The following is a 21,973-nucleotide window of genomic DNA, read 5'->3' on the forward strand; positions in this document are numbered from 1 at the left end:
ATCAAGAAACCATTGCCTACCTAGACTGCAAAATCATAGAACACAGACATAGATTCTTGGAACTTTTTCCTGCACGACTCTTACCTAAGCATCACTTCCTCGAACATTATCCTCAATTGATCGAATATTTTGGGCCTTTGGTAGGGCAGTGGACTATGAGGTTCGAGGGGAAGCATAGCTTTTTTAAGAAAGTTGTGCGTCAGATTAATTGTTTCAAAAATATTCCACTAACATTAGCAACTAAACATCAGCAAATGATTGCTTATCATATCAGTGCATTACATCTTAAAACTGATTTGGAAGTTCATAATGTTTCTGTGCTTCCTGTGGATGTAATGAACAAGGAAGTTGTGAGCAGCCTTAGGCAGAAAAACCCCAAGATAAATGATGTTCATCTTGCTAAAAGTGCAACCATCAAAGGCATCTCCTATAAAATTGGAATGCTAATTCCATACGGATCCACTGGTGGCCTACCTGATTTTGCAGAGATCATTCAAATCTGCATTGTTGAAAGTAGTTTGAGCTTTGTTGTAAAGGTATTGTGTGCTTGGTATCGTGAGCATTTCCGAGCCTATGAGCTGACTACATCTCCTAATAGAGAGGTTGCCCTAGTTGATCTCCAAAATCTGGCTGATGCGTATCCACTCTGTGCCTACTCTGTGGGTGTGAAACGAATGGTTACTTTGAAAAGGCACATTATTGTTTAAGGTAGGTCTATAATGAAACTACTTTCTCACTGTCCCATGAAGTAGGGGTGTAACAAATAAAACACTGATCAATTGTCATATGAAAAATTGTTAAATTGTATTACTTTTTAAATGTAAATGTTATGATTTTATGTCATTTGAATTAACATCTGTCCCTCCAGCTATCCATTTCTATCTGTATCTCTTTTTGTCTCCATCTCTCTGTCTGTCTATGATCCATGATTTTTACATCACTCATTAACTACTTAACATGGCCATTAGTTGAAGTTCTTAAAGGTAGAGTTCAGCTTTTTTGAAGTGGGGTTGTATGAGCTTTAGGGGTCAAAAATGGCCGTAGTTGTTCTTTAATAGCCATTTATACCTTATACTACAACACTTTAAAAAGCTGAACTATCCCTTTAAAATTAAGTTGCAGTAATTAATAATTAATATATTTAATATAATTAATAAGTATTTTCCTAACCTTTTGTGCCCTGTATTTGTTCCCTAGAATACATGAAGTGAAAGATGTCAAGTCCCGTCCACCTGAGAGTCATCTTTGGAGATGATGATGCCAGAAAACTTAGCTTGATGTCAGGGATACCGGCGTCCGTGGATCAACTTGTTAATGAGATAAAGACTTCTTTTGGGCTTGTGCAGCAGTTCAGACTCCAGTATAAAGATGCAGATTTTGGAAATGAATATGTCAATCTCATGTCAACCAGTGAAATAAGAGACAGGGATACTTTGAAAGTGGTATTTTTTGCAAGTGAAGAAGCTACCTCCAGCATATCAGGGACTCTACCATCTTGCAGCACCAGCACCCCACTGGCTTCTCCCTCAACATACCACAGCTCTGTGAACCCCCTCAGCTCTTCATCCTTGGACGAGGATAATTTTTCCTCTGATCACTCCTTTGGCAGTGCAGACACCATCATTTTAGATCCAGCTCCAGAGTCAAGAACCTCTTTATGGCCTCCAGTCTTCATTGTTCCCAGCTTTTCATATTTTGCTGAAATTCAACTTCAAAGAGCAAATGCAGAATTCAGAGCAAACGCCACTCCTCTTACCCCTCCTCCAAAGCTAAGAATGGATATCCTCGAAGTCATGGCTGAACAGATCTTCAGATACACAGCATACCCCAGTGATTCCCAAATTGAGGAGGCTGCTGAGGTCTTGGTGCATGTCCATCCATGTTTGAGGGAAAGAGGAACTCGAGCTGGCCATGAAGGATGGAAACAATATCTAAAGACAAAAGTTGCCAATTACCGCACTAAATTGTGCAGGATTGGACACCCAGAAGTCAGTGTAAACTCTCTCAAGAACAAGCGCAAAGGTCAAGAAAAAGCAGCTGCGAACATCAAAAAACCAAGAAAAGCAGAAGTTAACTTCCTCCCATCCTTCCCTTGCGGTGAAACAAGAGAGAGTCTTGAGAGTGAAAGAGTAGCTCTCTTGACAGAGGTTAAAAAGAGACACAACGAGGCTGTGGTCAAGGAGAAAATGCAGAAAACCTTCTCCTACAGACGTCAAGAGGTTGTCCAGGGCTCACCTTTGGTCTCTGAACTTGTGAACAGATGGCCTGCCTTGTTCACCGTGAGTGAGGTAAGCATTACTGATGACATTTTACACACTGCTGAGGTATAAATGCTTTCCAAAATTATGTTAGGGCAGTTATTAAGTGGGGGAAAAGTTTATTTTATCCAATATAACATCTATTTGTACAATAAAAAAATGCTAAGCGTTTTTTTTCATCACGTCAACAGAATCGGGAGACCACGCTGATTTTTGGGAAGTTTTAAAACGCAGTGGTCACATATTAATATATTGACATGCCATCAGCTGCCACCATTTAGATTTTTTTTTTTTTTTTTTTTTGTTTAGCTGCCCAACTTTGGTATTGATGGCTTGCACAACTGCTCTATATAACTTGACAGTGAGCCTTATATAAGCTGGAGCAGGTGCTTTTAAGACTTGAACATAAATGTTAATAGTTTGACAAAGCCCTGAAATATGGATTGATTAGATTAAGATGTGATTCATCTGGATTTAAGATTGAGGACAAGCGCAAAGTATCTGTTCTTTTTCAGCCCAGGAAATGATACCTTTTAAAGCTAGAAAGTTATTATTTCTCACTTCTCCCATTAACACCTCTTTCCTCTTTTCCTCATTTTTTCTCTTACAGATAAATGCAGAATTCATGCGAATAACAACTTTGCCACTTCAAGCCAAGTTTTTGGCCGAACTCGACAAATACACACCTAACTTGATGAAGGTCTTCAGCAGTAGAGGAGGAGCTGCTGGAAGGAAGATCAGGCTCCTCATGGCACCAACAACAAATGCAAGTGCATTAAACTGTTAAATTATTTAGCCAAATATGGTTTTCATCACCTTTTCCCACTTTTCCTTTTCCATCCTTTTGTGCTTCATGGATTAGACGTCGGACCTCCTCCCATCTTTGGTGTTTTCAGCTTCCATACTTGACTTTTCTTAATCTTCCTCTAACCACCCCTATTTTGTATTTCCTACTTCTCCCTTTCACTCTTCCTCTCAGCTCTTACCATTTCTCCTTTTCTTTACATGATCTCCCCCTCTTCTCCCCTCTTTCTTATCTTCTCTTCATCCCCTTCATCTTCTTTTCTATACCCTCCATTTCCCAATGTCCATCTTTGTTTACATCTACAACCTTCCTCGCCACCTCACATGGGGGTTATTTGTGATAAAGATCTGATAAATGCTGGAAAGTGTCCTGAAAAATTAATAGCTTTAATATTTCATATACATTCTTTTGCAGAATGAGGACATCAAAGTCAAGAGGGACTGTGTGCTTCGAGGTCTTTGTGCTTATCTCAATGAGGACAGCAACACTCTTATCAAGGAGTACTTGGTCAGTAATTGCATTTTACTGTGAGCTTTCAGTCTCTGAATATTTATCAGTGTATTTCAAAATGCTCAAATTGTTTTTCACCATTAGGACATCAACGATGAGGAAGCTGAGAGAGACATTGCACAGACCACCATGGGCCTTTACGTGATCAAAAAAGAGGGTGCTGATGATGAGGACAAGCCAGAAGATGTTGGAGTGGTGATTGAGGGTGTGGAACTTCTATGCAAGCTGGGAAGTATTTCCTTTGGATGTGCCATGCTTTTTGGGCTCATCTACGCACTCAACCTGAGCTATCCCCAAGAACTTAAATTCACATTTGAGTTCTTCCAGAAAGTGCTGATGAACATGGATGGTAACAGACTGTCCCCAAAGGTCCAAGCACTTAAAATAAAGATGCTTCAGTGAGATCACAAGTGAAGGTGCTGGACAATTGAGCCAGCCACATTTTGATCTTTTACTGCCACTTTGACTTTGTGGAAATTGTGGATTGTTCATATATTGTTCAATGTGCTGTGAGAAGGGATGGAGCATTTGTCGGAGAACCCACTTCTGCACCCTTTGGCCATTTCTTTCATTGACATTACTTACTATTACCCTGTTCCAGTTGAAAGTGGAATGCACAAACTATTCATATGCACAGCTTTCATTAACTGACCGATCAATGTCATTTGTTTATTAGTGATGGAAAGCAGCAAAAGCCTTGGATTTCTGCAAAAATGTTAAAAGATGACTTAATGTTACTGTGACATTTGACAGTGTCAATTGAGCACACGTCAATATGGAAGCTGTGAAGGATGTTTACACTGGACTATGTTTTCAGTCATCACAGGTTATTTCATCAAAACAATTCTTGTTTGTGTGTTTCCAGCATGTGGAGATGCCTTTTCCCATTATCGATGTAAACCAAATGATTGCATAACATAATCCTAATATTGATGTGTGGAAAGCTTGTTAGATACTTCTTTATGTGGAGTTCTCTTCTCCCTTAATCCTCCTTGTTATTTTCTGCCCCTGGAGCTGCATTCCTGGGGTCAGGTGGACAGTTACCTCGATGTTGATTTGTATAGTTTTGTCATGATTGCCCCCACCCCACATTAGCTCAACTGCTGTTCTGCTGTAATTCCACATTGTAACTAACATGTGCCACCATGTCTCAACCTTAATGTGAAACTTGGGGCAATTCGTTGAGCTTGCTTGGCCCTTTCTCATGGTGACACTAAAAAGAGTGTCCTTAAATCAGGACTTAAGTCCTCATTTTTATTTATGTATTTATTATTTAACCTTGGGTAATTTTTTTTAATTTTTTTGGTAGCTTCTTTGGATTGACATTTTTCAAATGAGTTGAGGTTAACTGCATTGAACTTCAAAATGGTGGTTGTACATTCATGATGGGATGTGTTTTTGGTTGAATCCCTGGTGTAATGCAGTGTTAGTGTTATGCTCAGCCATTTTATGAGGTACATCTGTACACATACAGTCAATACATGTTGATCCAAAGCATATTTGCACAGTGCCTCTTATAATCAGTTTTTATGACATCATCATAGAATTTAATGTTTGAAGTCATAGTCATGATTTCTAAATTGTTTTTCCCTTTTATACTCATAAGTGAGGCAGATTAGAAACACACAACAATATAATGTAGTCCATTAAAACAGCTAACCTATGGCCTTATTTATGTCATGTTTGAATTTCAAGAAGAAAATAAGAGTGACAGGACACCCAATTTTTTTTTTTATTTCACAAGCTGGACTTTATAGCAGTGATGTTGCATTTACTTTATTACTTTACAATAGAGTCTACAAGTGTACCTAATGAAATGGCCACTGCTTTCATTGTTATCTGCAGTATTTAACAGCCTTGACTTTTTCTAATGGCAAAATATCAGAAGTAATTAATGTTCTTGAAAGTTGTGAAGTGCTGAACTGACTGACAATAAAGTTGTCAGATTTATGCTGTGTTGCATTGTGATTGTAACAGTAGATAGGATAACATATTTGAAATGCATTACTGTTGTATACTTTTAACACATAGGGTTTAAGTGAAAGCTCACCTTAACTTTAACTGAATGAACATATAGGGTTTATGTGAAAGTTCACCTTAACTTTAACTGAATTAACATATAGGGTTTATGTGAAAGTTCACCTTAACTTTAACTGAATGAACACACAAAGTTTATGTATACGTTTGCATTAACATTATTTAATTTATTCACACTGATTCAGCATGTTAAAAACACGTTGAATTGAATGCAACCCTCTCATTGAACTTGACTAATAAAATTACATGGAAAAACTTCATGTAATTAAAATACACAAAGTCAACGTTTTAGGGTCAATTATTTTTTTGAGTGTACAGTGTGGAGGATATTGCCCTATCTCACTTCTTAATTCAGATAGGAAAATATATGCAAAAAGTTTTTCAAGAAGATTAGATGAAATCCTACCTAAATGCATTAACATGGATCAAACTGGTTTTGTGACGTCCAGACAAATTGCAGACAATATGAGAAATTTGATTCATATAATGCATTATACCGGTACAATAGATGAACCAACAATAGCGGTGTCTTTGGATATTGAAAAGGCATTTGACCACATTGAATATCATATCTTATTAAAACACTGAACAAATTTGGGTTTGGTACAAATTTTATAAACTACATTTCATTGATATATTCAAATCCTAGAGCCAGAATAACTACAAATAACATAATCCCTTAACCACTTGAACTCAGACGAGGGACACCATGGGGTTCCCTTTGAGTCCTATGCTCTTTGTTCTGTCACTAAAATGTTTGGCCATACTGATTAGAGGAAACCACAATATTAAAGGAACTGCAGCTCTAGTAATGGAGATGAAGTCTTTTTGCAGATGATATCCTCCTGAAAGTATCGGACCCTCCCACATCCCTGAAACATATTCATGAAACTGAAAGGGAGTTTGGATCTGTATCAGGATATAAGATTAACTGGGATAAATCTGAAGCTTTACCTTTGAATGTTCATTGCCATTAAATACATATTGCTAATTTGCCATTTAAATGGTCCCCTGATGGGACCCAGTATTTAGGTGTAACTCTGAAGTCTAATATATATGATATTGCCCCATTTAATTAAAAAAAAGATTATAAATTATGTCAAAAATTATATTAATAGGTGGAAATCTCTCCCTTTAACTTGATGGGGAAAAATAGACAGTTTAAAGATGATTGTGTTACCAAGGATTACTTTGCTCATGGCAACTATTCCCCTTCCCTTGGATAAATAATTTTTCAAAGAGGTTGGCACAATATTCTGAGAATTTATATGGAACAACAAAACTCCTAGGGTTAGTCGCAATAACTCATGTGGACAGGGAAAAGGGGGGCCTAGGTCTTCCAAATGTGTTTAAGTACTATATTGCATTCAACTCTAGAAATCCTTTGAAATGGGGTTATGGCTTTAATTCAAGAGACACAAGTCAGGAAACTATGGAACAGGAAGCTTTAGACATGTTAAAAGATAACATTGATTTTGCAGGGGCTGTGGTATGGTCCTTTATGCATGAACATCGATAACCCTTTAATTCAGTTTTCTTGCTCCATTGTGAAAACATTGCAGAATATGAGTAATTTTAAAGTCAGTAACTCTCCCAGTGTTCCATTATGGAACAACTATAGGTTTATATTGAATGGCAGGCCAAGCAGAAATGATTAACGGGAATCCAAAGGTATTCAAACTTAAGACAATATGAGAAACCCACAGAACAGAAAATTGAAAATTTTTGCTCAGCGTAAAGCTACATATCGTTTTGAAAATAAATACTTTTGTAAATGTATGCAAATAAGATCACAGCTGACCAAATGTCTAGGGGAAACTGTAGTTATACTCAAATTGACAGATACTGAGTTCAAAACAGAATTAATGGTCAAACAAAAGAGCAAAATTGCATCTAAATTATATAAATTGATAGCATCAGGAGGAAATTGAAATGCAGTTCAAAGAAATTGGAAAACCGACTTAGGGATATCTCTGGAAACTGAAGAATGGGATCATGTATGGAAAACACTTTACAAAGTATCTAAATCGGTGAAGAATAAAATGATAAATTATAATTTTGTACAATTTTGTACTCCTGTTCAATTACATAAGATGGGTGTGTCTGACTCTGATCTTTGTTGGCACTGCAGACAAGATAAAGGTACTTTTTACCATATGGTATGGGCTTGTGTTAAAGTTAAGACCTTCTGGGCTATTGCTGTATTGTATAGATGGCAAGAACTACACTTTATGTTTAGCCTATTCTCTAGACCCTTTTTTCTTCTTTCTTTTCACCTTGGATAAGTATCTGCATCAGTATGTAAGGAAAATTTGTTAAAAAAAAAAACAAAACTCTGTTTTACTTCACCTCATGGGCCTCTGTTTCTTCATTTGGGTCCTGCTTGGAAATTATTTGTCACAGAAAACACTTGAGTGACTTCAGGATAAATCTCTGAATGTCCTCAAATGGCCCAGCCAAAGCCCATATGTGAATCCCTGAAAACAAATGTTCTCATCCAGTCTGAGTGAGCTTGAGAGGATCTACCAGAAGGAACAGGACACATTTCCCAAATAAGGAAGGACATCATTTAATAAATCAGTTCAATCAGGAGAGACAAGTGAATGGAGTGAAAGTAAATATTTGAATTAGACAAGATATGTGATGATAGTGCTGCAGTTAGACTTTGGTGCTTGGTCTCGTGGGGGAGATGTTTAGAGTTAGGATGAGAAAATACATGTACGTATATGCATATATTCCCCCCGAGACCAGACACTGGTGGTGGAGGCAGCTGACTATCCCTCTGATGCCGATGATGGCCGAAGAACCCCTGATGCTGGAGATGGCTGAGATTGCTCCGATCCCTCAACAATGGGATGGCTGAGAGACCTCTGACATAGAGATGCCGAAGAACCCTCTGACGCAGAGAAGACTGAAGATCCCTCTGAGATGGATTATGGCCAATGAACTCTGGAACCAGTTGGAGATTGGGGAGGAGGAGGGGCGCACGTCAGCGGAGCAGGAAACTAAAACTGAGAAGGAACATCTTTAAAAAGGGAGCGCCAGCAGATGATAGGCTAACAAGAAATTGGGTCACCCTGCTATTGGCTAGTTGTGAACAGCTGACAGGACGATGACAGCCATGGGCTGGAAGAATGAGGGAATAATGAGTGAATATGTGAGAAGAGGTGTGGCTTAATTAGGATTATATACAGCATATGCATGCGAGAGGAGGAAGGAGCTAGAGAGAGCTTGGAGATAGAGGGAGAAGGAGAGGGAGACAGAGCGAGGAAAGCAAGAGGGAGAACAAGAGAGACGGTGCAGTGATGAGCTGAAGAGGACAGCCACATTGCACGGATGCTACTGAGCCAGCAATGGCTAATGCTTGCATGAATGATGCTGCGCCAGCAATGGCGATCCTTGGATGAATGCTACTGAGTCAGCAATGACTAGAGAGAGGAGGAATTAGCTAGAAGAAAGAACTAGGAGAGAGAGAGGGAGACGGAGGGAGGCTGAGCGAGAAAGAGAGGGAGAGCAAGAGAGAGAGAGGCAGCGCCTTGATGCACTGAAGAGGAATGACTCAAACGCTGCGTGAATGCTACTAAGCCAGCAATGGCTAATGCTTGCGTGAATGCTACTGAGCCAGGAATGGCTAATGCTTACATGGATGCCTGTGAGCCAGCAATGGCTAATGCTTGCATGAATGCTACTGAGCCAGCAATGGCAAATGATTGCATGAATAGCAGAGGGGTGGAATAGAGCAGCAAAACAGAATATGAACCACCAGCCACTAGTTATATGCAAAGCTTACCATGAGTTGTTAGGGTTTTAGAGATCTTTGAGCTTCGATTATCGCCCTTGCTTCAGGATGCACATAGGAGACATATGTGGAGGATGACCAGCGGTCCAGCTATTGAAGGGAAGCTGAAGGCAAACTTTTTGCAGCTCCAGAGGTTGCAGCACCTGTTCTGAATGATGCCTTGGAGCTGTATTGCATTTAATGAGTGATTAAGTTAGATAGTGACTGAACCAAGATTTGGATATTGGTTTATGATCTTGGGTCAGAAACAGAGGGGCATTAGGTTTCAGTAGAAGGCCTTATTCTCAAATATTTCCGCATGGACTTAGAAGGGCAAAAGAGAGTCGGTGCGAGCAACTATTATGGAACAGGCACTACCAGCTTTGAATGCTTAAGGCGCAGACTGTCATAATCCGGGTGAAAAGACAGATCTGAAAAGGTAACGTCTTTTGCTGATTGAAAGAATTAGAAGGAGTGGTGAATTCTCTGCTCCTTAGGAACCCATAAAATGATAGGAGAAAACAACTATCTAAGAGAGAGTCAGTGTATGGGGAAAAGCAACCCTGACATAAAACTAATAGCATTTTATGCAGCATGTCAAGAGTAATAGGGAGACTGGTATCAGTGTCGCTGGGATAAACTTTTGAAATGCCTTTTAACTGTTTAATTGCTGGAAAAGATGGATTGCAGCATCTAGCATGAACTGAATACCGACTACCAGACCTCTGATGTCATTGGGTTGAAATAATGCAGATGAACGGACGGCAACTGGTTTAAGTGGCGGATTTAAAGAAACACAAAACAAAACAAACATATTCCAGCAAAATCATATCACCTCAGAGTAGAAGCTGCTAGGCCCTCTCTCATATCAAACCTGGCTAACTTATGATAATACTGGAAGGAATCCTGGTTTAATTGAGGGTTATAGATTCTAGAGGGGGTACTGGTAGAGGCGAGGGGCTGGCTTCTGGACAGAGCGACTTGAACATCTGGAAATTGAAACAGAATAAAGAATCAGCAATTTGGTTAATGTGACCGGGAATGTGACGAGCTGAGATTATGAAGTTGTTTGTGACGGATAGCCATGTGATGCATCTCATGAATGGCATGATTTCTGCAACAGATGAGGGGCCTTTGATAATGATGTTGACGACTGCTTCGTTGATGCATTGAACCAAGATGCGTTTGCATTGCCAATATTTTCCCCAGAGGCGACAAGCTACTGCTATGAGGTAAATTTCGTGCAGAGCTGAGGAAGATGCCTGATTGGGGAAGGAAAGTGGCCATTTGCTGGCAAACCATTGCCCCTGAAAATACCCTCCTAAACCTACAGAGGGCGCTGCATCGGTGAAAAATTTTAAAGAATCCGAGGATATCACCAGATCATCATAAACGAACGAAATACCATTCCATTCAGCCAGCAGATGGGACCAGAAATTCAGATCTGAGCGGCAGCCTCGATCTAATTAGACAATATCCTGTAAATTGGGCACAGAGGAAGCCAAATCAAGTCTTGAAATGAATGAACGGCCCTGAGGGATAACTCGTATTGCGAAATTAAGGTGCCTGAGGATGGACAGCAGTTGCTGTTTTGTTAATTCTGTAGACTGAGTGAAATTCGTGGTTATAGCGCGAATGCGCTCGAGTTTCTCCAATGGGAGGGAAGCTTTCATTTCTGTCGTGTCCAAAGACACACCCAGGAACTGTGTTGCTGAACCCTTTCTCATCAGAAAAGGAGACACCTAAATATGGTGAACAGGTTTTTTAAATTTCTCAAGGAGGAGCCAGAATTATCCTGAGGAGGATCGGTCAGCAGAAAATCGTCCTTGTAATATGTTAGGCCTTAAACAAGAAGAAATGTTAGCTGCAGATGGAACATAGGGCCTACCTAGCATGGGCGCTGGCACAGCAGAAGCCAGAGAATACTGAGGAAGAGATGGAGACGAGACCGCTCTGGTAGAGGATTCCGAAGCCATGGCAGCCAAGGCTTGAAGTTGGGAAAGTTCCAGACCTAAAGGTCCAGATGGAGTGATTGCTTGCCCTCTGATATTCAGGATTTCAGAGCCTGTGGGCTCTTGTCTGGCAGCGATCCGAACACTGCGCCGAGTGGTTTTGGGGGAAGAAGCCGGTTCGAGGAGACCTGCTTCAAAGATGTCTGAATCTGAGTCGGACATGATGATCAGGTAAGATGAGAGAAAAGTCGGCAATGTAATACAAAGACAGTTGCCATGAAGACCGAGTGAATTGCACACTTCAGCGGAGCAGGAAACTAAAACTGAGAAGGAACATCTTTAAAAAGGGAGCGCCAGCAGATGATAGGCTAACGAGAAATTGTGTCACCCTGCTATTGGTTAGTTGTGAACAGCTGTCTGAACAGCTGATAGGACGATGACAGCCACGGGCCGGAAGAATGAGGGAATAATGAGTGAATATGTGAGAAGAGGTGTGGCTTAATTAGGATTATATACGGCATATGCATGCGAGAGGATAGGTCTGTCAAGGCTGAACAACGGCTCGGACTCAGATGCAGATTGACACAGTAGGCGAGTTCACAATGTCCTTTAATCAGGCAAAAGTCGGTACACAGGAGATCAGTCCGCGGAGCAAAGGTATCAGAATCGGTGGGCAAAGGCAGGGTCAAAAACCAAAAACTAGACAAGATACGAGTAAGGCACACGGGGAATAAAGGCTGGAACGTAGTCATACAGAACTAGACGAACTGGCACAGAAGGGAGGGAACACAGAGACTAAATACTCAGGGAGAGGGAAGACAATGAGACACAGGTGCAGCACATTAGGGCAGGGCAGGTAATCACACAAGGGGAGGACACATGAGGGCAGGAAGTGAGGAACCTGAAATGAGAAAAGAGGTGAGTATCAAAATAAAACAGGAAGTACAAGACAAAACACTAGGGGAAACAAAAAAGGGAACTCAGCTATCCAGCTGAGGCATGACAGTACCCCCCCCTCCACGGCCGGCTCCAGACGGCCCAGGTTCGCCAGGGTGGGCCCGATGGAAGTCCCGGATGAGGGAGGGATCCACAATGTTGCTGGCTGAGACCCAGGAACGCTCCTCTGGGCCGTACCCCTCCCAGTCAACCAGGTACTGGAACCCCCGGCCCCGACGCCGGACTGCCAGGAGCTTGCGGACGGTGTAAACAGGGCCACCATCGATGAACCGGGGGGGAGGAGGGGGTCTGGAGGCAGGGACCAGAGGACTCTCTACAGCTGGTTTGATCCGACTCACGTGGAAGACTGGGTGGACTCTCATGGCTCTGGGGAGTTTGAGCTTGACCGCAACTGGGTTTATGACTTTGGAAATGGGGAATGGCCCTACGAACCTGGGAGCGAGTTTCTGGGACTCCACTCTGAGAGGCAGGTCTTTTGTGGAAAGCCATACCCTTTGACCGCTCCTGTACGTGGGGGCAGGGGTCCGCCGCCGGTCAGCTGCCTTCTTGTAACTCTCAGAATTGCGTAGCAGGGAGCGTCGGGCCCGGGCCCAGGTGTGACGGCAGCGGCGGACTAGAGCCAGAGCTGAGGGCACACCAACCTCCCTCTCTAGAGCAGGGAAGAGAGGAGGCTGATAGCCATAGGCACACTGGAAGGGAGAGAGACCAGATGATGAACACGGGAGAGAATTGTGTGCATATTCTACCCAGGTGAGCTGTCTGCTCCATGTGTTGGGACTCTGTGAGGCTAGACAGCGTAGACTGGTCTCCAGCTCCTGGTTCAGCCGCTCCGTCTGACCGTTGGTCTGGGGATGGTGGCCCGATGAGAGGCTGACAGAAGCTCCCAGGAGTGAGCAGAAAGCCCGCCAGAACTGTGCCACAAACTGCGGGCCCCGGTCAGACACAATGTCCCTGGGAAAGCCATGGAGGCGAAAAACATTATGTAACATCGCCTCGGCCGTCTCCTTGGCCGAGGGCAACTTAGGTAGGGGAACAAAGTGGACCATCTTAGAAAATCTATCCACCACCGTGAGGACAGTGGTGTTACCTTCGGAAAGGGGAAGTCCAGTAACAAAGTCCACGGAGATGTCTGACCAGGGACGATGTGGCACAGGGAGTGGGTGGAGCAGACCAGAGGATGGGCGTCGGGAGACCTTACAGCGAGCACACACAGGACAGGCTGCCACATACTCTGTCACCTCCTTCTCCATGGCCGGCCACCAGAACCGCTGTCGAATGACGAACAGAGTCCTGCGTACTCCAGGGTGACAGGATAACCGGGAAGAATGGGCCCAGTGGATGACCTGTGAACGCAAGGCAGGAGGCACAAATAGTCGGTTCGGCGGGCAGCCGGCCGGAGGGTGACAGTTCACATTAGCCTCGTTGACCTTCTTCTCAATGTCCCATGTGACTGAGCCCACAACACACGAGAGAGGAAGGATGGGAGCAGGATCATTAGAGGATTTTTCAGCAAGAAACAAACGTGAGAGAGCATCAGGCTTTAAGTTCTTAGAACCAGGGCGATAGGAGAGAGTGAAATGGAACCGGTTGAAAAAGAGAGCCCACCTTGCCTGTCGAGAGTTGAGCCTCTTAGCCGTCCTCAGGTACTCGAGGTTCTTGTGATCCGTCCAGACGAGAAAAGGCTGCTCAGCCCCCTCCAACCAGTGTCTCCACTCCTCCAGTGCTACCTTTATAGCAAGCAGCTCGCGGTTGCCGACATCGTAATTCCTCTCAGAGGCCGACAGCTTGCGGGAAAGAAAGGCACAGGGATGTAATTTATTGTCCTTAGCTGACCTCTGAGAGAGAACAGCTCCCACCCCCACATCAGAGGCATCCACCTCCACCACAAACTGCAGGCTGGGATCCGGCAGCTTGAGGATGGGAGCCGAGGTGAAGCTGGTCTTTAGCTTCTGGAAGGCGAGCTCAGCCCGGGGGTTACACTGGAAGTTACACTTAGAAGAGGTCAGTGCATGAAGGGGGGCAGCAACAGAACTAAAGTTTCTGATGAACTTCCTATAGAAATTAGCAAACCCCAGGAATCGTTGAACCTCCTTACGGCTTGTGGGAGTAGGCCAGTCAACAACAGCATTGACCTTTATGGGATCCATTCTGACCTCCCCCTCTGACACGATGAACCCCAGGAAAGACACAGAGGGCACATGAAATTCACATTTCACAGCTTTGACAAAGAGTTGGTGCTGGAGGAGGCGCTGGAGGACCCGCCGGACGTGCTGAACATGAGTCTGCTCATCAGGGGAAAAGATCAAGATGTCGTCAAGGTACACAAAAACAAATTCATTAAGCATGTCCTGAAGAACATCATTCACCAGGGCCTGGAAGACAGCAGGGGCATTTGTTAGTCCAAAAGGCATGACCAGGTACTCATAATGACCACTGGGAGTGTTAAATGCTGTCTTCCATTCATCCCCCTCCCTTATTCTAACTAGATGATAGGCATTTCTTAAGTCCAGTTTGGTGAAAACCTTAGCACCCTTTAACTGTTCAAAGGCCGTGGAAATTAAAGGGAGGGGGTACCTGTTGCGAATGGTGATCTCATTGAGTCCTCTGAAGTCAATGCAGGGTCGCAGAGTTTTATCCTTCTTCTCTACAAAGAAGAACCCAGCGCCAGCGGGAGAGGAGGAAGGCCGAATAATTCCTGCAGCCAGGGATTCCTTGATGTACTTTTCCATGGCCTGAGTCTCAGGAGCAGACAGTGAGTACAGCCGACCCTTGGGTGGGAAGGTGCCAGGGAGCAGATTAATGGCGCAGTCATAGGGCCTGTGAGGGGGCAAAGAAGCAGCCCGGGCCTTACTGAAAACCTCCTTCAGGTTGTGGTAGCAGGTGGGAACCCCGGAAAGGTCGGGAAACTCTGAGTCTGGGCTGGAAGGGTTGAGAGAATGAAACTCTGACGGATGAGGCTGAGAGGGTGAAAAACAGTCCTTTTCACAAGCCTTACCCCATGAAATAACCTGTCCAGTTTTCCAGTCAATATGAGGACTGTGGAGTGTGAGCCAGGGATATCCTAAGATCAGAGGGTGCTGAGGAGCTTTAACGACATGAAAACTGATTCTTTCCGTGTGGGAGTCAGGAAAGGACAGGTGCAGTGACTGAGTGCGATGGGTGACCATACATAGATGCCTGCCGTCCAAGGCGCTGGCATCCAAGGGCTGGTTGAGACGGAAGGTTTTGAGGCCCAGCTTCCTGACAAGACTAAAGTCCATTAGGTTGGCATCAGAACCAGAGTCAACTAAAACTGGATGTTTAAGAGTACACATAGGGGAGGTTAGATACACAAAAAGGTTGCAAACGAGAGGGATCAGAAACAGTCAACATATGGCTCACTAGTGCCCTCACCTTGACTGGTGAACCCGATCCTTTTAATGGGCAGAAGGCGATGAAGTGGCCCAGTTGACCGCAGTAAATGCAGCGACCCTCTGAAACTCGTCGCAGGCGTTCCTCTGGAGTCAGGCGGGTTCGGCCAAGCTGCATAGGTTCCTCCATAGCGGAGGGGAGCGCAGTGGTAGAGTCAGCAGGAGGTGTGCGTCGCCAGGAAGGAAAGGAAGAAGAGTCTCCAGCTTGCTGCCTCCGCTGGTTCGGCGGGGAACTGCCGGGTCTGGTTCGGTCTCTCTCCCTTTCATACAGGCGCTTGTCGATCTTAATAGCCAGAGCGATAAGGGAATCCAGCTCTGCAGGAAGGTCGAGGGGGGCTAACTGGTCCTTGAGAATGTCAGACAGTCCATCAAGAAATGCATCAAACAAGGCTGGTTGGTTCCACTCACTCTCTGCTGCTAGAGTGCGGAACTCAATGGCGTAATCAGAGACCCTCTTTTTACCCTGTCGCAGTCTAACCAGAGCTCGGGCTGCCTCCCACCCCGGAGCTGTCTGCTGGAATATCTGGGTGAAGGTCTTGGAGAACAGCGACAGAGAATTGCAGATAGGCGATTTCCGACTCCACTCTGCCGTCGCCCAGGCCTCCGCTCTCCCAGTCAGGTGAGAAATGATGTATGCAATCCTTGAGCGATCAGAGGGAAAGGCAGCAGCCTGAAGCTCAAAGTGCAAATCACACTGAATTAAAAAAGTTCTGCAATCACCGGAGTCTCCGGAGAAGCGCTCGGGTCTGGAAAGATGGAGAGGCAAGGACGGAGTAGCAGGCGTAGGAAAAGCAGCATCGGGCCCAGCTCCCGCTGGCGCCGTCGGTGTTGAATCGGCTGAAGCCGGCGGGTTCTGCATCCTCTGCATATTATCGATGAGATGGCTGATCTGAGTTCCGAAAGCTGTCAAGAGGGACTCCTGACGATTAGTCAGCTCCTTCATTTCATGGCGAAGGAGGCTGATTTGTTCGTCTTGGCTGTGGATCTTGCAGACCTGTGCCTGGAGCATGGCGCGCACTGTGTCTGAATCTGCTGAGTCCATGTTATGGCCAGTTCGTACTGTCAAGGCTGAACAACGGCTCGGACTCAGATGCAGATTGACACAGTAGGCGAGTTCACAATGTCCTTTAATCAGGCAAAAGTCGGTACACAGGAGATCAGTCCGCGGAGCAAAGGTATCAGAATCGGTGGGCAAAGGCAGGGTCAAAAACCAAAAACTAGACAAGATACGAGTAAGGCACACGGGGAATAAAGGCTGGAACGTAGTCATACAGAACTAGACGAACTGGCACAGAAGGGAGGGAACACAGAGACTAAATACTCAGGGAGAGGGAAGACAATGAGACACAGGTGCAGCACATTAGGGCAGGGCAGGTAATCACACAAGGGGAGGACACATGAGGGCAGGAAGTGAGGAACCTGAAACGAGAAAAGAGGTGAGTATCAAAATAAAACAGGAAGTACAAGACAAAACACTAGGGGAAACAAAAAAGGGAACTCAGCTATCCAGCTGAGGCATGACAAGGTCTTCCTGATTGAACTTACGCTAGAGCGTCATTTAACTGCAAAAATTCTCCGTAATCAATTTATGCATTTGCCAGAGGTAAAATAAATCTGAACAAATTTTTTATGGTGATTTAAAATTTTACAAGTTACAAATCCAAATTTGCAATTCGTTTACCAATCACTAACCTTGATTCTTTCTAGGAACATGCTCACATTGCCATTATGGGTTATTGTGTTATGAATGAAATACCAGAGTTTAAAAAATATATATCTACAATATAGGCATACATACGTAAACATACATATTTGTATATGATAATATATGAGATTGTGCCAATTTCTAATAGGTTTCATATCTAATTTTTACATATGTACATATATGTTTTTACTTAGTATGTATATTTCACATATGGGAATTCAATATGTACATATATTACATTTTTGTATGAGTGGCACCGATGACATATTTGTGGTGGCTTTGCCTACTTCTTGAAGAATGCATGTGGTTTTCTCTCATATTTGTAACACTCTTATTCAAACTTGTGAACCATGAGATAGGACAAATTGTGTAACAGTGTGTAGGTATGTTCATGATCACTGATACAAAAGTGTAATTAAAAGGAAGGACTACAATTATACTGCCCAGCACTGGTACAATATGAAACATGCATCTGATACAGAAGTGGATTAAAAAATGCATAAATATAGCTCTCAGTATGTATTCTGTGAAGCACATACACTGCCTGGCCCAAAAAAAAGTCGCCACCTGGATTTAACTAAGCAAATAGGTACGAGCCTCCTATTGGATAATTATTGGATAATTATCTTTCAGCTGGCAACAAGTTATTTAACCCCAACTGGTGCAATGAGTTGCTTCTCATTTCTTAAACAACCATGTCGAAAGACACATCCTGTGGTCATGGAAAAGATGTTAGTCTGTTTGAGAAGGGTCAAATCATTGGCATGCATCAAGCAGAGAAAACATCTAAGGAGATTGCAGAAACTACTAAAATTGGGTTAAGAACTGTCCAACGCATTATTAAAAACTGGAAGGATAGTGGGGACCCATCGTCTTTGAGGAAGAAATGTGGTTGGAAAAAAATCCTGATTAATCGTGATCGGCGTTCACTTAAATGTTTGGTGAAATCAAATCGAAGAAAAACAACAGCAGAACTCAGGGCTATGTTTAATAGTGAAAGTAAGAGCATTTCCACACGCACAATGCGAAGGGATCTCAAAGGATTGGGACTGAACAGCTGTGTAGCCTTAAGAAAACCACTAATCAGTGAGGCTAACTGGAAAAAAAGGCTTCAATTTGCTAGGGAGCATAAAGATTGGACTCTGGAGCGATGGAAGAAGGTCATGTGGTCTGATGAATCCAGATTTACCCTGTTCCAGAGTGATGGGCGCATCAGGGTAAGAAGAGAGGCAGATGAAGTGATGCACCCACCATGCCTAGTGCCCACTGTACAAGCCTGTGGGGGCAGTGCTATGATCTGGGGTTGCTGCAGTTGGTCAGGTCTAGGTTCAGCAACAGTATGTGCTCATAGAATGAGGTCAGCTGACTACCTGAATATACTGAATGACCAGGTTATTCCATCAATGGATTTTTTCTTCCATGATGGCACGGGCATATTCCAAGATGACAATGCCAGGATTCATCGGGCTCAAATTGTGAAAGAGTGGTTCAGGGAGCATGAGACATCATTTTCACACATGGATTGGCCACCACAGAGTCCAGACCTTAACCCCATTGAGAATCTTTGGGATGTGCTGGAGAAGGCTTTGCGCAGCAGTCAGACTCTACCATCATCAATACAAGATCTTGGTGAGAAATTAATGCAACACTGGATGGAAATAAATCTTGTGACATTGCAGAAGCTTATCGAAACAATGCCACAGCAAATGCATGCCGTAATCAAAGCTAAAGGCGGTACAACGAAATATTAGAGTGTGTGACTTTTTTTTTGGTGGCGACTTTTTTTTTGGCCAGGCAGTGTACATCGAGAGAGAATAGTTCATTGTGTGCAACTGAAAACTTGACAATATTTATAATTGAGTCATAAAAATTGATATGGTTAAGTGAATAGTGCCAGTTGGTAATTGAGCGATTTCTCCTCCTCCTGCGTTATAATGGGCTTGTCATGCTGTGCTGCTCAGTGCAGCTTCAACCAACCAACTCTGTGCTGTGGCTTAGAAGCAAGGGCTGCAAACTAGGGCGCCAGAATGAGCCAAGGAATTTTGCAAGACAGGAAAGAAAGTGTAATGGGTCCACCCTGAGTGAATGCTTCTGGTTTAATTTATTTGGCTCTGGGGAGACATTTTTAAATATGGCCTGTGTGCTTTAAAATGTCATAAATGCATTAATTTATTCAAGAGGCACATTTCCATAATTTGTTGTGAGAATTACATACATCATGAAAAACAGGCAATGCCAACCAATTCAGAGGGTATGTTTTAATTTTTAAGGCCTTGTGCATGAGCACTCGGATCCACCACTGCCTCTTGTGTGAGGTGGAAGCTAATGATCTCAATCTGTTTTTCTCTGATGGACATTTTCCTGTCTATAAAAGGTTACCACACCATTAAAAGTCCCCCATCTTTCTACCCCACTTTGTGTCTGTGTATGTGTGTGTCGTGTGAGTGACTTGTATGTGAGGATAATAGTTTAGTTGAGTGCAAGACCAGGGAAGATTTTACATTTGATAAGGAGAGATCCCATGAGCCTTTTCAACATCTTTCTGTCAATCAGAGAACACAAACTGCTGCTGTATGTGTGTGTGATACAGTAAGCAATTTGCCTTTGTGTGTGTGCAGGAAAGACAGAAAGCAAGCATTGGTACGTGTGAGTGTACATAATCTGGTAGGTACTGTATATACTTTTTTTTATGATTTTGTTTGTTTATTTAGCTAAATGAGTGGATCTGCTTAATGCTGACTTTTGCAAACATTTTTGGAAATTTCAAAATGCTGATACACACTCTTGTGTACTACTGCTTTGCAATTAGTATCAGAGAGGAAAGCAGATGACGTGCAGCAAAGGGCCTGAAGTCGGACTCAAATCATGAGCACTAATGTGCTAAAAAAAAAACTAGATTTAAGCCTTGACACCTGCCCTCTACCAGGTGAGCCATCAGTGCATCACACTGATGGCAAACTAGCCATAACTAGTTTGGTTTTACTTGACATTAGATGATTCGGAGCACGAGATACAGGACAAATTATGTTCCAAATTGATTCAATACAGGATGCAGCATTTTATCTTAAAATATGGGTTGATCCTGTATTATACGAGACAGGTGGCACAAGCATGTAGGCTAACTTCGTTCATACTATGAAATATAATACTGGACACACTGATAAAGTTATTGTTACATAGTCCATCCGCTTAGCAAAAACTGTAAATAAATAAATAAATAATAAGCATCCTCATATGACTGTGCTAACAGGCTGATGATAAGCAAGTATAATGACTAACATTCATGTTCACCTTCCTATCTTAGCTTGTTAGCATGCTAAGACTAACTAACCAGCACTAAGTAGAAAGTACAGCTGAGATTGATGACAGTTCTGGTTGGAGGTATTTGGCTATAAACCAAATTATTGGATAAGTTTTGAGTTGACGGTGCCACAGGAAAAGAGAGATTCATCCTCCAGGGACCATTAAGGTCTGTATCAATATATTCAATAGTTGATGAGATATTCCAGTCTGGACCTGGAATGACCAATTTTGACCAATTTGGACTCTCAAACCAGGCACATTACGTTATTTATCTATAGTAAAACATCAGCAGTGGTGCTTTCTGTGTTGGATTTAAACAAGGGGCTTTGTGACACATTTGTCTCCATTTTTATCAGAATGTTTTGAATTGTTTTTTTTTTTTCCAAATCTTTTTATTGAGGTTTTCCATCAAAGTGATTTTAGGTGTCATACAATGTGAGAAAAATACATTCACAACAAAAAAGAGGGGGGGGGGGGGCTTCTGAGGATAGAGAAACCTGAGCTTAGTCCTCCCCTACATCCAGAGACATGTCAGGAGAGCCAACAAACTCCAAGAAGGGATTCCAGATGTCGTGAAATCTTTTGATAGAGCCACCGAGTGAAAGCCTAAGTTTTTCAAGTTTCAAATTATAAAGAACTTCTTTAACCCAGCGATTGTATGATGGGGGGCGTGTGAGCTTCCAATCAAGAAGAATCAGTCGGCGAGCCAGCAAGGTTGAGAAAGTCAGGGCCCGTCTCATCGCAGCAGAGAGGTTATTGTCAGGGGGGGAGCCAAAAATAGCGGATATTGGGTTAGGGGGAATAGTCTGACCATAAGCGCCACTTATGGAATCAAAAATCCTTTGCCAAAAAATCGTCAATTTAGGGCACGACCAAAACATGTGACAATGAGTAGCAGGGGACTGACTACATCGATTACAGGCATCACTAACTGTGGGATAGATTCTGGCCAGTTTTGCATTCGTGTAATGACTTCTATGGAGAACTTTACATTGAATCAGGCCATGGCGGGCACAGATGGAAGAGGTGTGGACTAAGTTAAGAGCAGAGGTCCATTGTTGATCTGTCAACACCATTGACAGGTCGTTTTCCCAAGCGGTCCTGGTTCCCAAGCGGTCCTGGTTAGTTTGAGTGTTTGGGGTCCACAGCCAGTAGGGTGTCTGTCAAAGTTTCGGGGGGGCGATTAGGGAAATGGGGAAAGTTCTTTTTGACAAAGTCTCTAATTTGAAAGAAGCGAAAGAGGTGGGAGCCTGGCAAA

General features: G+C 43.2%; 1 long non-coding RNA gene across 1 annotated transcript in view; it reads left to right on the forward strand.

Annotated features, from left to right (window-relative positions):
• The window catches only part of LOC139620284 (uncharacterized), a 266,597-nt gene that overhangs the window by 122,535 nt on the left and 122,089 nt on the right, over positions 1–21,973 (forward strand). The window lies entirely within an intron of this gene.

Source organism: Trachinotus anak, unplaced genomic scaffold, assembly GCF_046630095.1.
Source record: "Trachinotus anak isolate AG129_WGS33_773 ecotype Australia unplaced genomic scaffold, CSIRO_AGI_Tana_v1 ptg000004l, whole genome shotgun sequence".
NCBI lineage: Eukaryota > Metazoa > Chordata > Actinopteri > Carangiformes > Carangidae > Trachinotus > Trachinotus anak.